This window comes from Hypanus sabinus, chromosome 10, assembly GCF_030144855.1.
Source record: "Hypanus sabinus isolate sHypSab1 chromosome 10, sHypSab1.hap1, whole genome shotgun sequence".
Lineage (NCBI taxonomy): Eukaryota > Metazoa > Chordata > Chondrichthyes > Myliobatiformes > Dasyatidae > Hypanus > Hypanus sabinus.
The window spans coordinates 22890632-22906441 of record NC_082715.1 but is presented as its reverse complement, the minus strand read 5'-3'; the positions used below and the strand labels follow the sequence as shown (position 1 = coordinate 22906441).

The 15810-nt window shown below is 38.3% G+C and overlaps 1 protein-coding gene across 1 annotated transcript in view; it reads right to left on the bottom strand.

Moving 5' to 3' along the window:
- Window positions 1–15810, bottom strand: part of nkain2 (sodium/potassium transporting ATPase interacting 2) — a 550985-nt gene that overhangs the window by 293883 nt on the left and 241292 nt on the right. The gene's annotated exons all lie outside the window — the stretch shown is intronic.

The window sequence follows — 15810 nt, the reverse complement described above, 5'->3', positions numbered from 1 at the left end:
GTGAGAAAAGGTAAAATGCCAGATCAGGGAAGAGAAGAGGGAATGGGGAAGGGAAAAAAGTACTGGAAGGAACTATTGATGTTCATGCCATCAGGTTGGAGGCTAGCCAGACAGAATATGAGGTGTTGCTTTTCTACCCTGAGAGTGGCCTTGTCATGGCACAAGATTATGCCATGGACTGACATTGAAACGGGAATGAGAATCAGAATTAAAATGGTTGGTCCTAGGAAATTCCGCTTTTCAGAATCAGGTTTATTATCACTGGCATGTGTCATGAAATTTGTTATCTTTGCAGTAGCAGTTCAATGCAATATATCCTAATATAGAAATAAATAAATAAATTGCAGTAAGAATATATATATACATGTTGAATAGATTAAAACAGTGCAACAACATGAACAATACACTCTATATATTTAAAAAAAAAAGTGAGGCCATGTCCATGGGTTCAATATCCATTTAGGAATTAGAATGGATGACCACTGGGAGATTCTGTTTTAGGTAGATGGAGCTGAAGTGCTCAACAAATGCATAACAGGCAGAATCAGGAGCACCAGATACAATAGATGACCCCAGTAGATTTGCAGGTGAATCTGGAAGGACTGTTGGGGCCCTGAATGGAGGTGTGGGAGGAGGTGAATGGGCAGGTATGTATAGCACTTTGGGCACTTACAGGGATAAGTGCCAGGAGGGACAAAAGGAACAAGGGAATCAGACAGGGTGTGATCCATGCAGAAAGCAGAGAGTGGAGGGGGGGGGGGGAGAAATGTAAAGATAGGTTTGGTGGTAGGATCCCGTTGGAGATGACTGAAGATGTGGTTAATGATAGTTGGATGCAGAGGCTCCTGGTGTGGTGGGTTGGTACAAAAGGAAGTATACTCCTGTTAAGGAAGATGACGTGCCTGCGGATGTCTGGGAAATAGAGGACACGTGGCTGAGAGCAGCATCAAAGGTTGAGCAAGGAAAACCCTGTTCTTTGAAGAAAGAGGTGAAAGGGCTTGATAGAGTGAATGTGGAGAGGATGCTTCAAATGGTGAGAGTGTCTAAGACCAGAAGACACAGCCTCAGAATAGAGAGGTGTCCTTTGAGCACAGAGATAAGGAGGAATTTCTTCAGCCAGACAGTGGTTAATCTGTGGAATTTGTTGCTACAGAAAGCTGTGGAGGCCAAGTCCTTGTGTATATTTAAGGCAGAAGTTGATAGTTTCTTGATTGGTCAGGGTATGAAGGGATACGGAGAGAAGGCAGGAGATTGGGGCTGAGATGAAAAATAGATCAGCCATGATGAAATGATTGAGAAGACTTGATGGGCCAAATGGCCTAATTCTGCTCCTATATCTTATGGTCTTATGGTCTATGATCTCAGAAGTCCTTGAAAGAAAAGCTTCAACCTGGGAACAGCTATGGTGGAGATGCAGAAACTGATAAAAGGGATTAGCTTTTTTGCAGGAGACATGGTGGGAAGAGGTGCAGTCAAGATATCTAAAGGAATCAGTAGGTTTATAAAATATGTTGGTAGACAATTTGTCTCCAGACAGACAGACAAGGATATCAAGAAAGGGGAGAAAGTTGTCACAAATGGACCAAGTACATTCAAGGGCAGTGTGGAAGTTCGAGGCAAAGTTGACGAAATTGACGAGTTTAGCATGGCTGCATGAAGCAGCATCAATGTAGGTGTCAACATAACGAAGGAAGAGTTAGGGAGCTTTACCAAGGAAGGCTTGGAACACCGACTGTTCTACGTAGACAATGAAAAGGTAGGTTTTGCTGAGGCCCATGCAGGTGCCCATGGCTATCTCTTGAGTCCGGAGGAAGTGGGAGCAGTCGAATAAGAAATTGCTGAGGGCGGGGACCAGTTCTGGCAGATGGAGGAGGGTGGTGGAGAAGGGGAACCGATTGTTTAATTTGTTCTGAAAGAAGTGGAGTGTATAGGGACTGGACATCCATGGTGAAAACAAGGCATTCATGCCAGGGAATGAAAAATTATTGGTTTACAGAAATTTCATCTCAGAAGAGGAGGGCAGCAGTAATAGGGGACTCTATAGTTAGGGGGACAGATCGGCGATTCTGTGGGCGTGAAAAAGAAACAAGGATAGTAGTTTGCCTCCCAAGTGCCAGGGTTCGTGACGTTTCTGAGCACGTCCGCAATATCCTGAAATGGGAGTCTGAGCCGTCAGAAGTTGTGGTACATATTATTACCAATGACATAGGTACAAAAAGGGTGGAGGTCCTGAAGGCAGAATACAAGAGTTAGGAAGTTAGGAAGGAAGTTGAGAAGCAGGACTGCAAAAGTAGTAACCTTGGGATTACTGCTTCTGCCACGTAACAATCACTATAAGAACAGAATGAGGTGGAGGATAAATGCATGGCTGGAGTAGGGGACAGGGATTCAGATTTTTGGATCATTGGGATCTCTTCTGGAGCAGGTGTGATCTGTACAAAAAGGACAGGTTGCACTTAAATCCGGGGCAGAACAATATCCTGGTGGGGAGGTCTGCTAATGCTATTGGGGAAGGTTTAAACTAGATTTGCAGGGGACATGGGAACCAAAGTGAAGAGGCAATTTAACAACAAGGTTCTGGGCCATTGCGACCCAGAAGTCTGATATGAATTGGGAGCTACAGTCTGAAGAACTATCAGATGGGGTGCCAAACCGAGTGACCCAGGTTTGATGAATGCTCGAGCCATGTCCACGGCCGTTGTTGAAACTAGAGGGACAACTTCCGGCTACCGTGGTAAGGAGATGTGTGAAACCACAGGGGGGTGGGGAGAGGTCTACACTGACGTGGCTCAGGGACCTCGAAAGGTGCAGATGGTGTCCAAACATTATGGTTAATTTTCACCCGCTGACACACAACACAGGCTGCACTCCAGTCTCACATGGCTTCCTGAGGCTGTGCCACACAAACTTGAAAGCAGCCAGCTTCTGTGAAAACTTGCCGCCTGGATGCAAGAGGCCTGAATGGAGTTAAAAATAGTATGCATCTGCTTTGCAGGCACTATGGGGTGAGGGCAACTGATTGAGACATCACACAGGAGAGAAAATCCTGCATACTCGATCTGGACGTTAGATAGGCATTTGCAAGATAGGAAAGTAGAGGGCTTTGTAGCAGGGAAGGGTTAAATTTACATTAGGGTAGGTTAAAAGGTCAGTACAATATTGTTGACCAAAGAGACTGTGTTCTGCTGTAATGTTCTATGTTCTATGATATAGTGAGTGACTCACTACCAGTGTGGGGGGCAGCCCAAATCCAGTGTGTATCCCAATATTCATCGCGGATGGGGAATGTTTAATTGACTTCGTACTTTATACTGCTTCCTATAGTGGGGAGTCTTGGACCAGAGGGCACAGCCTCAGAATAGAGGGTGGTTCATTTAGAGGAGGAAGTTCTTTAGCCAGAGGGTAGTGAGCTCATTGCCACAGATGGTTGTGGAGGGCAAGTCACTGGGTATATTTAAAGCAGAGGTTGACAGGTTCTTGATGAGTCAGGGCAACAATGCTTACTGGGAGAAGGAAGAGAATGGGGTTGAGAGGGATAATAAATCAGCCATGATGGAATGGTGGAGCAGACTGGATGGGCTGAATGGCCTTATTCTGCTCCTATGTCTTGTGTTGGCCAGAAGTTAAAACTTGCACCTTGTGATCTTTAATTTGTTAGACAATTTCTTATGAGTATATTTTTGATCTTCGGAAAGCTTTAAGGGTACTTTCTTGTACCGTATTCACTGAAAGTATAAATAATCAATTTAGCTTTATTTTATTTAAAGAAATTAATATTGAAAGGAAATAGTTGAGAAAATGCAGCTCTCCTTGAAATGACAAAATAAAATAGTTTTTCTATGACTTCCTTTAACTGCTTAAAATAATTCAAAGATCTTGGTACACACAGTAGTATTATACCACAACAAAATCAAGTTTAAATTGTATATTAAGCAGAAAATCATCTCAAAGCACACAAAAATTTAACAAAATGGATGGTTAAAGTAGCAGATATTAGGATTGACCAAAATATGATTGAAAACGTACATCTTTTAAGGAAGGGAGGAAGCTGAATAATTTAAGGAAGGGTGTTCAAGATTTATGTGAATGTAGGTATCAAAGGATAATGTTCTGGCAGTAGTGTTGTAGCTGAACCAGGAATTAAGGTTAGGAGTTAAAAGTAATCTGCTCAGATGTTAAAGACCAGAATGAAGATTTCGGGAGAAGTAGAATTTTATTTATTTTTCAGTTCTATGCTTTTGTTAATTTGTTATGAATTTAGTTTTGTGTTTTTAGCCAGAGTCATTTCTATTTGTTGATTACTTCATTGCTGCGTCTGGTTTCCAAATTGATCTTTACGTTTAAGAAAATTAACATCCCTGTATGCAGTTTTATCAATGTTTGCAAAATATTTTTCAATATCTAGAAATTTAAAAGGAAGATTCAAGATTCCCTGCACAGAAACGTAATGGAGAACAAAATAATTGTTATTCCAGACCTGATGTAGCACAAAAAACACCAGAAAAGATTAAATAAAACATAATAATAATAATAATAATAATAATAATAATAATAATAATAATAATAATAATAATAATAATAATAACCCAATAGAAATAAATACATAATATCATCTACAAAGATTGATTGGTGTTCATAAAGTGACACTAGACTGTACATAAGGTGACTGACAGCATATAATAAAGTAGTGGTGGAGGTGTTGATCAGCCTTACTGATTGGTGAAAGTAACTCTTTTTGACTCTGGTGGTCTTGGCATGTTTGCTACGTAGCCCCCTCTCTGGGGGTGAGGGAGGAACAGTCCATGAGCAGGGTGGGTGGGATTCTTCAGGAGGCTACTGGCCCTTTTTCAGTACCTTTCTCTCTCTCTCTCTCTCTCTCTCTCTCTCTCTCTCGTCCTTGATGGTGGGTAGGCTCGTGCCAGTGACTATCCATTATAAAATGGCACAGTGCCATTTCCATATCAAGTAGTGATGCAGTTTGTCAGGATGCTCTCTACTGTGCATCTGTAGAATGACATGCGTATGGATGTGCAAGGTCCAGCTCTCTTCACCCTCTTCAGAAAGGCATGATGAGCTTTCTTGGCAGTGTAGGGGGTGTTCGGGGACCAGGAAAGGTTGTATATGACGTGTGCTACCAAGAGTTTGAAATTGTTTTCAGGTTCCATTTCTATGCTGCTGATGTAAAGGGGCGGTATGTGTGGTGCAAGTTCTCATGAGGTCAAAAACCATGACAATAAGGAAGAGGTTATTTGCCTGGCATCAGGTCTAAAGCTCTTCCAGCTCCTTTCTGTATGCTGGCTCTTTGTTGTTGGTGGTGAACCCCATCACTGTGATCTCATGGTTTAGGATCAATGCAAAACAACTGTCCATTCATTATTTTGGAAGATCACATCTGTCTGTGCTGCCCCAAATCTACAGAGGAAATCAAAGGAATTATTCAAATACAAGCTTTCTCATTGGAAAAAAAATAGTCAAAAATTAATTCTGAACCATGAATCCGTGAAATCACAGAATACCACACACTCACTGAAAAAAGACACATAATCAAAATCAGTAGCATGGTTGTTCACCAATTACTAGCATCGATTTCTTTCATCAGACAGTTAATCACACTGAAAAGAGGACAATCTTTGTTCGTCTCCTTCTTTTCAATTGTACATCTATTATTCCCAACTCTCACCTTCTCTGCGACTGAAAACAAATCTCTTTTTCTATATTCTGATAAACTTCATCCTTAACGAGGGTGAAACCACAAAAAGCATCTGGACAAGTACTAAAGGACTGTGCTGATCGACAGGCTGGAGTGTTTACTGAGATCTTTAACTTTTTCATCAATAGTGATAATTTCTTCATTTTTCTGGATTATGTTTTCATTTAAGTTTAGTAGTGTATACTTCTTATTGGAATTGCATGTGCTTGCGTGGAGTGCTGATTCCTGTTTTCAATGATGAAAGTATATGCTTGGAAGTTTTATCTGAATGTTGTGTAGATTTTTAAAATCTGTTATTCCTCTTCCCCCTTCTGTCCTGGTAATCTAAGCACGTTCGAATGTATATAATGGTTATTGAAATTTGTCATTTCATTTCTTGTTTCTCGTTGTAAATTTTTCAGATCGGTTTCAAACCAAGATATTATGCCAAAAGAATACATTGATATAGTTATAGTGAAAGAGTTTATTGCCTTTGTTATATTTTTACTGCTGATCTGTTTGGCAGATTAAGCCTTGAAGTAAATTATGTCAAAAGTTTTTCCTTTATCATGCTATGATCTCTTTTTGTTCTTTGTTGATATCCCAGATATTTATATATTTCATATTCATCCATCATTTGTATTGTACCCTGCTGCTCTGTTCTGTGTTCTATTAGCTCCATTGCACCTTTTTTTATGTTTCATGTTCTGCACTTATCCAGGCCAAAGTTCATTTTTATATCTTTTGAAAATAGTTCTGCTACTTGAATTAATTACTTTAGCTTAACTGATGAATGACCATAGAAGTTTCAAATCATCCATGTATAAAATATGTGTTAAGGTATAGCTCATTTTGTTGTTTCTAATTTGATATCCAATTTTTGTCTAGTTCAGTAAATTAGAGGGTGGGTTTAATGCTAGACAGAACCATAGGGGACTTAGAGAGTCGCCTTGGTTTATTTTGATAAGGTGATTACAGTACGCTGATGCTTCAGCAGATGTTGCAGGAATTTCACAAGTATTGGGTGTAGTTCATATATATTAAGAGCTTCTATTAATCATGAGTGTGGGACAGAGTCATATGTCTTTTGCTAGTCAATATAGTAACATGAAAGGTTTCAGCTTTTCTGCCAGGCTTGATTTAGAATCACAGAATCTATTACCAGTTGTTCTTACATCCTTTCATGGCCTCACGGCATCCTTTCTGCTCTTCTGTAAGTATATTGTGGTTATCTAAGTGAGTGATGATTAATTGTGAGATACATGACGTTACAATTTTATGCATAGTTTGTAAACAAGGGATAGTATGATACTTTGATGTATCTTTTGTGATTTCCCCTTCAGGTAAAAGATATGTTTTACTTTCTGTGAAAAATTCAGGTACTTTTTCAGGATTTTTAAGAAAATTGTGGATATGCATTAAAAAGTATGGATGAAGGCAAGTACAATTTTTAAGTTCAATAACTATAAATATTTTTGCTTCCAGTATTTATCAGTTGTGGGTATTTTTTATAACCTCTTCAGTATATTCATTGTAACTACAGGTATTTACGTTTCTTCATTCGTGGGTGTGCATTCTTTTTCCTCCCTAATCCAGATTTCTTCTTGATCATGTGTCACCCTGTTTGACAAGATATTAGATCAAAGTTCATTATATCTTGTGTTTGTTGGCAATTCTGTGCTGGGGTTGGTATCATTTTGGTGCGTTGACTTAAGTTTAAAATGCCCTTCATAAACCTTTATCATTGTTTCTTAACTGATAATTGTGTTTCCTTTGTCTACTGTGCTTTTGTTAGGCTGATCTTGTATGGACCTTATATTTCTTTAGCTTTTCTCTCAACTTTCTTGCTTGAGTTATCCTTTTTATACTCCATTAGGCAGCCTATTTCAGCTTTTAAGGTTTCAATTTTGTTTTTTAATCCTTTCTGTCATTTTGGTGTTCTCATTTCATTACTCAGTTTTGAATTTCTATCAATGAGTGTCTCTACTTTGGAGCCATTGCACTGCACTGCTGTTAATGCTGCACAGTATGTTATTGAGTGTAGTTCTTCAAATGTTTCAAGTTTTCCTAAATGTTATAGTAATATAATAGTGTTGAGAGTATCAACAAATCTTGCAAATTTTGATGACATATTTTGTTTCGGTATGTAGGGCCTTTTTGTTGGGTCATGCACTTTGTTAATGTGGAGTTATTAGGATTTGTTATTAGTTATTTGTTATTAGGATATTTTTGTCTGTAAGCTCAACTTCATCATCAGCATTTTGTGGAGGTTTTAGAACCATTAACCATTAACCGTTAACATCTGATTGTGGAGCAGTTGAAATAATTGTATGTTGATTAGTGCTTTGGTGGGTTGCAACTTCATTATATTCTTGCATAGTATTGTCGTGGTCTTTAGGTTGGTTTCTTTCCCAGTTCTTGTGGAACTTCATATTTTATTTGGTTTAACATATCTATATGGATTAAGTTATTTTTTTACGATAACTCTTCATTGATATGCTGCTTATTGTGCATTTACTTCCTTGGAGGAAGATTATACTATAAGCCGTTAATAAAATTTGTTCCTGTATCCTGTCATATCAGTTTCAAGTTCCGTTATTTACTATTCACTTCTAATGAGCATTTCTGCCTGTCTTTCTTCTCTTAGCTGCTTCAGTAGTCTCAGTTGTAAGTGGATATGTATTATTATTATTACTATTATGTCTTTCTTTTTGTACTTGCACAATTTGTGTCTTTGGTTGAACACACATGTTGGTACAGTTTTTCATTGTTTCTATCATAAGTATTATTCTATTATGGACTTATTGAGTGTGCCCGCAAGAAAATGAATCTCAGGGTTCTATATAGTGACATATATGTACTTTGATAATAAACTTACTTTGAACTTCGATGAAAGATCTCAGATTTAAAGCAATTTCTCAACCCAACCTGCAAAGTGTTTCCAGCACTTCCTTCATAGAACATAGAACATTATAGTACAGTACTAGCCCTTCAGCCCATTCTATTGTGCAAAACTTTTAACTACTCTAAGGTCAATCTATATAGCTCTCCATTTTTCTATCATCCATGTACCTATCTAAGAGTTTCTTAAACACCCCTATGTATCTTCCTCTATCACCAACCATGACAAGACGTTCCATGCACCCACCACTCTGTGCAAAGTATGTATCTCTGACTCCCACTCCACATACTTTCCTCCAAATACTTTCTTTTTCAAATTTCTGGCATCTGCATTTTTCTTTGATTCTGATATTGATTCTGAAGAGGACTGGTAGAATTGTTCTACCTAAAGCCAACTTGTCCCAATGGGGTCAAACAGCCTATTTCAGTATATTAAGTAAGATAGTCCCCTAGTTTTGGAGTCTAAAATTAATGGTCATACACTGAAAATAAAATTCAACCTTTCTGGTCAGAAATAAGGATATTTCTTCATTCAGAAGATGCTTTATCAAAAATGCTTAGTAATCAATTGCATTTCAAAACTGAGATCAAAAGATTTTGGACATTGGAGGAACAAGGAGTAATGGAACAGAGATAGAAAATAGAAAATTAGCCATAGACAATAGTGAAGCTGGCACATGTTGGTATATAAAAATCACTGCCATTCATTCCAAAAATGTAGATAAATAATGGCATTAATTATAAGACCATTAGACCACAAGATGTAGGAGCAAAATTAGGCCCTATGGGCCATCGAGTCTGCTCCGTTATATCAAAATGGCTGATCCAATTTTCCTGTCAGCCCCAGTCTCCTGCCTTCTCCCCATTTCTCTTCATACCCTGATTAAATCAAGAATCAATCAACCTCTGTCTTAAATATACATAAAGACTTGGCCTGTACAGCTGCCTGTGGCAATAAATTCTATAGGTTCACCACTCTCTGGCTAAAGAAATTCCTCCTAATCTCCATTCTAAAAGGACACTCCTCTATTCTGAGGCTGTGTCTTCTAGTCTTAGACTCACCCACCATAGGGAACATCCTCTCCACATCCACTCTATCAAGATCTTTCACAATTCAATAAGTTTCAAAGAGGTCACCCCTCAATCTTCTGAATTCCAGTGAATACAGGACCAGAGCCATCAAGCGATCTTCATGTAACAAACCATTCAATCCTAGAATTATTTTCGTGAACTGCTTTGAACTCTCTCCTATTTCAGCACATCCTTTCCAAGATGAGGAGACCAAAACTGCTCACAATACTCCGTGAGGCCTCAATAGTGCTTTATAAGGTCTCAGTAATACATTCTTGCTTTTATATTCGAGTCCTCTTGAAATGAATGCTAATATCATATTTGTCTTCCTCACCATAGACTTGACTTGCAAATTAATCTTTAAGGAATCCTGCACAAACACTCCCTAGTCCTTTTGCACCTCAGTTTTTTGTATTTTCTCTCTGTTTAGAAAATAGTCAACCCTTTAATTTCTTACACCAAAGTGCATGATCATACACTTCCTGATACTGTATTTCATCTGCCACTTCTTTGTCTGTTCTACTAATCTGTCTAAGTCCTTCTGTAGCCTCTTTATTTCCCCAAAACTACCTGCCCCTCTACTTATATTTGAATCATCTGCAAATTTTGCAACAAAGCCATAATTTCCATTATCCTAATCATTAACATATAATGTAAAAAGCAGTCCCAACACAGACCCCTATGAAACACCACTACAGGTGGCTAACCAAAAAAGGCTATTTTTATTCACACTCTTTGTCTCCTGCCAATCAGACACTGCTTTATCCATGCTAGAATCTTTCCTGCAAAACCACAGGCTCATAGCTTGTTAAGCAGTCTCACTTGTGGCACCTTGTCAAAGGCCTTCTGGAAAATTCAAATACACATCAACCGATTCTCCAAGTATTCCAACAGATTTGTCAGACAATATTTTCCCTTGAGGAAATCATGCCTATCTTATCAGCCTATCTTATCATATATCTCCAAGTACCATGAGACTGCTTCCTTGACAATCGACTCCAACATCTTCCCAACCACTGAGGACAGACTAACTGGCCTATAATTTTGTTTCTTCTGCCTCTCTTCCTTCTTGAAGAGTGGAGAGACACTTCCAATTTTCCAGTCTTTCAAAACAATTCCAGAATCTAATGATACTTGAAAGATCATTACTAATGACTCCACAATCACATCAGCCACCTTCTTCAGGACCCTGGTGTGTACACCATCTGGTCCAGGTGACTTACTTAACTTCAGACCTTTCAGTTTCCCAGAAACCTTCTCATACCATTACACACCTGATAACTCCTGAAATCTGGAACTTCCACCATACTGTTTCTGTCTTCCACAGTGAAGACTGATGCAAGATAATTATTCAGTTCATCTGCCATTTCCTTGTCCTCTAATACTACCTCTCCAGCATCATTTACTAGCAGTCCTATATCCACTCTTGCCTCTCTTTTACATTTTATGTATCGGAAGAAACTTTCGTATCTTCTTCAATATTATTGACTAGCTTACTTTCATATTCCATCTTTACCTTCTTAATAATTTTGTTACCTTCTGTTGGTTTTTAAAAGCTTCCCAATCCTCTAACTTCCCACTAATTTTTGCTCTACCAAATGCCCCCTCTTTGGCTTTGACTTTCTCGTTAGCCAAGGTTGTGTCATCTTGACTTTAGAATACTTTTACCTCTTTGTCATGTATATATCCCGTGCCTTTTGAATTGCTTCCAGAAATTCCAGCCATCGCTGCTCTGCCATCAACCCTGCCAGTGTTCTTTTCCAATCAATTCTGTCCAACTACTCTCTCATGCCTCTACAAGTCACTTTAGAGTCTACTGTAATACTGATACACTGACTTTAGCGTCTCCTTTTCAAAATTCAGGGTGAATTCAATCTATCATGATCACTTTCCCTAATGGTTCTTTTATTTTAAGGTCTCTAATCAATTTTGGTTCATTGCACAATACCCAATCCAGAATAGCTGACCCATTAGTGGGCTTAACCATGAGCTGCTCAAAAAAGCCATCACGTAGGCATTCTAGAAATGCCCCCTTTTGGAATCTAGCACCAATCTGATTTTCCCAAGTTATATAGTTTTACAGATTTGAAGTAGTCACTAATATTATCCATCCCATATTTAGGATGAAAAAAGTTTGAAATAATTAATTTCAGAATTTGGGTTGGCACTGCAGCATAGCTATAACAGTGCCAGCAATCCATATTCAATTCCCACTGCTGTCTGTAATGAGTTTATACATTTTCCCCGTGATCACATGGATTTTCTCTGGGTGATTCAGTTTCCTCCCACATCTCAAAGCCTACGAGTTATTAGATTCATCAGTCATATGAGTGTATTTGGATGATGGTGACATGTTGAGTTAGAAAAACCTGTTACTGTGCTGTAACTCTAAATAATTCAGTATTTTATTTTGAACTTACGGGCAGGTTTTATACAGTAATAATTTGATCGGTATTCCTAATATTACAAATACCTTATATATCATGAGACATGGATATTATATATATATTCTGACAAGACTGGCATTTTGGTATGTGATTCCACTTCATTACAATTTTAGTGACATGCTGATGCTAATTAAAAGATCCACACATTTTAATAACTGCAATTTCACTGCAATATTATCCACACTGTCTATTGTTTGGGAGCTCATTTATATTTTCACTCATCACTTTCACCATTGTACTTCTGTGTTTCATATCCTCCCCGAAGCAAACTGCTTAAGGCATAAAATTCTCTGGGTGAACAGGTGTAGGGATTTCTTGATATACACAAGCATGACTTCCTCATGAAGTATTTGTAACTAAATGCTTCAATGGCTATACATAGTGACAATCTATCTTCATGGCCAATGTAGATAAATCCCTGCAAATCACATCTAAAACCCACGATGCTGTAAACATCTGCCATTAATTTTACACACACAATTTGCATTATGTAACTAATCCTCCATTGACTATAATTTGCTGTAGAAATTATTCTGCTGCTATCTCGGAGACTTTACTAAAGTTTCAGTTCACGTGCTCTGTTTACTGTAATTTGCAACTGATCTTTTGTAAGTAGACACTGCATGTTGTGTAGTTCACTTGCGTTAATACAATAGTTAAGTAGACTCTGATGTAACAGAAGTTATAAAGCAAAAGTTGATAGGTTCTTGATTAGCAATGGCATTAATTGTCACGGGGAGAAGTTAAGAATGTGAGTTTGCGAGGGATAACAAACCAGTCCTGATGGAATGACAGAGCAGACTCAATGGAGCTAAATGGCCTAATTCTACTCCTATATCTTATAGTTTAACATAGACTTATTATAATGTATCAATCTTGCTTTGTCCAGTCTTCAACTTATTCACTGATGAGATAGTGTAATAGACATTGAAAACATGTTCTGTAAAAGTGCTGGAGCCACTCAGCAGGCCAGGCACCAACAGTGGAGACATAAACAGATAAGGGGTCACTCTTGAAACATTAGATTTTTTTTCTTCACAACTGCTGCCTTACTTACCGAGTATTTCTGCATATCTTGTTTTATTCTTGGTATCATTAAACACCTTCGTTTAGATAGTTTATTGCAGAGCACAGCACTTAAACGTTCTATTGGATCTGATTTTATCGGAAAGCTGACTATATTTGGGCATAAATGAATATAAGCATAATTCACATAATTCTTTAATATTTATATTGAATAGTCCTTTAGAATGCAGAAAGAAAGCTTTTACAACATCAAATCTATGTCAGCTCCCAGAACATTCCCTTAGGTTCTTTTCGTTCACTTTCTTAGTGCAATCAATTGACTCTCACAAGCCAATCAACTGTCCCCTGTTTATCTTCCCAGCCACTTTCTCAGAAGGAAATTTTACTGACACTAGTTAATCTGCCAACACAGCTTTGGGACGTGGGAAGAAAGCAGATACTTGGGTGAAAACCCACGGCATCGCAAGGGAAACATGCAAACTTCACACAGACAGCACCTGAGATCAGGATCAGAACTCGGATCTCTGGAGCTGAGAAGAGGCAGCATCTCCCTCTGAACCACTGACCAACTCAAATGACAGGTACATATTTGGATGTATTCTGACACTGCACATGCAGTGATCTTCAAAAGTAGGAAATATGAGTTTTGATGCTACTTCTGAGGCACCCAATGACATATAATAGCCTATGGACAAGTGTGGTCCACTCATAGAGAACCAAAAATTCCTACCACTGTGAAATCTGCTTGAACAGTACCAAAGGGACTTGCCCAAGCTGCCTTCAGTACGTGGAGTCCTGCACTTCGAACCAGTTGCAAGTGCGCTTTCTATTAAAAATTTACCATTCCTTTAGAATCTCGACACTATATCCTACAACTATCCTTGACTGCAAAATCATGACCACAATCAACCCACCTCCCTCCTAACGCTCAATCATCCACCTCTTGTCCTTATCTGATCACAAAACTGCCTCCACCCTAGGAGCCAAATGTGAAACTACTGAGGTCTCAACCCATTACAAAATAAAGTTCTGTATTACAGATAAACAAAACTGGCCATTTTCATTTATATGCCAGTGAACAGAATTCTAAGCATGCATCTGAACACCAAAAGGCCGATAATATCACAAGTGTATAATGAAGCCTTCAAAGTAAATTGTAACAGCAACTAGTCTTAAGAAATCTACAATTAAGTTTCAATTATGGAATGGATAATCTATTTAACATTCTACTGTAAAGTGTGCTTTAAAACACCACTAATGATGCAGTTACATAATTAAGCATGGCAGTACAAGAACCAGCCGTAATTGATGCATGGGGTCTATAGGGAATCAAGTGCAAAGCAGAGTATTCGAAAATAATGCTGGAGGAAGATAATATAGCAAAGATTGGAAATGTATGACAGGTCAGGGGCAGATTTCTTCAGTCCGAGTAAATAGAGAACAAAATCTACAGTTATTTTACTCTCCTTTTCCCCAACTGTTATCATAACATAGATTCATTGTGGAAGGTTTTAGAATGAAACATATGAAAACTGAGCGTACTTACAGGATTTTTTTCAGGAACTTAATAAGCAGCAAGCCAGGATAGTATGATTAACTTGACTTAATTATCTCTACTTCCTTTATTTCAAATCACAAACATTTAATTGGATAGAATAGTATGAGGCTATGCAGTACATTTAGTCTGCTGTAGATCTGCCTGATGATATCCTTAATTTTTCTTTGAATCATCAAAAAACTCTACTAATAAAATTGGAAAATGCTGAAGAGAGTCAACATATCACCTACTGAGAATTTTAGTGTAATCATCCAATTTAACACGTCAAGTTATATAAAAGATTTTTATTACTGCTGCCATTTTCCAAATGTGCCGGTGGCGTAGTGGTACAGCGGTATCCACATCCGAACCTCGGAACGAGAGGCTCTGGGTTCAAATCCAGCCGGCTCTTAGCACCCTTTCAATCTGTGCTGGTTGAATATCGAGCAAGTAATTTGGCTTTGTCAAACAAATAAACGCTAAAGAAACGGCAAGGCTGCTGATCCATGTGCCAAACAAGGAACTTCACCTTTTACCATTTTCCAAAAGAGAAATAAAAACCTTTTAAATTAATAAATAAAGGAAAACTTGCATTGAATACCAAGAATTGCTTGAGTTTATCACAACTGAACAGTGTAAATAGTGAGATATAGACTACAGCATCAGGAAGCCTATCATTGGCTTTATCGTTGGCTTCTGAATCTGATTTGTGAACTGTGAACACTAATGTTAGTGAAAGCAGCTCAACCCAGCCTGGCATGATAACTGGAGGTATTCACACTCGGCAGTGGATGGCACCAATCCAAATATAATATGAACTTTCTGCTAGCCTTGTCTGATTGGTTCATGCTGATCCAATTAATGCCCATGTTAATTGTGCATGGGAAACCTGCTTCTTAGCTGCAACAAGGTATCTGCGACCCACCTACATCCTCTCACTGAACCCATCCTGACCATGTGTTATTTAAAAGGCTAAGTGGATAATTAAAGATTCCATGCTCAGCCAGAGTCATGGCACTGTATCTAGGGATTACAACTCAAACATTCTAAAGAAAAAACAGGTCAGTCAAACAAATTGAAACTCAATCAACAGTAAACCTTCAAGATATTGAGAAAATAAGTATTCCATTCAACTAGCA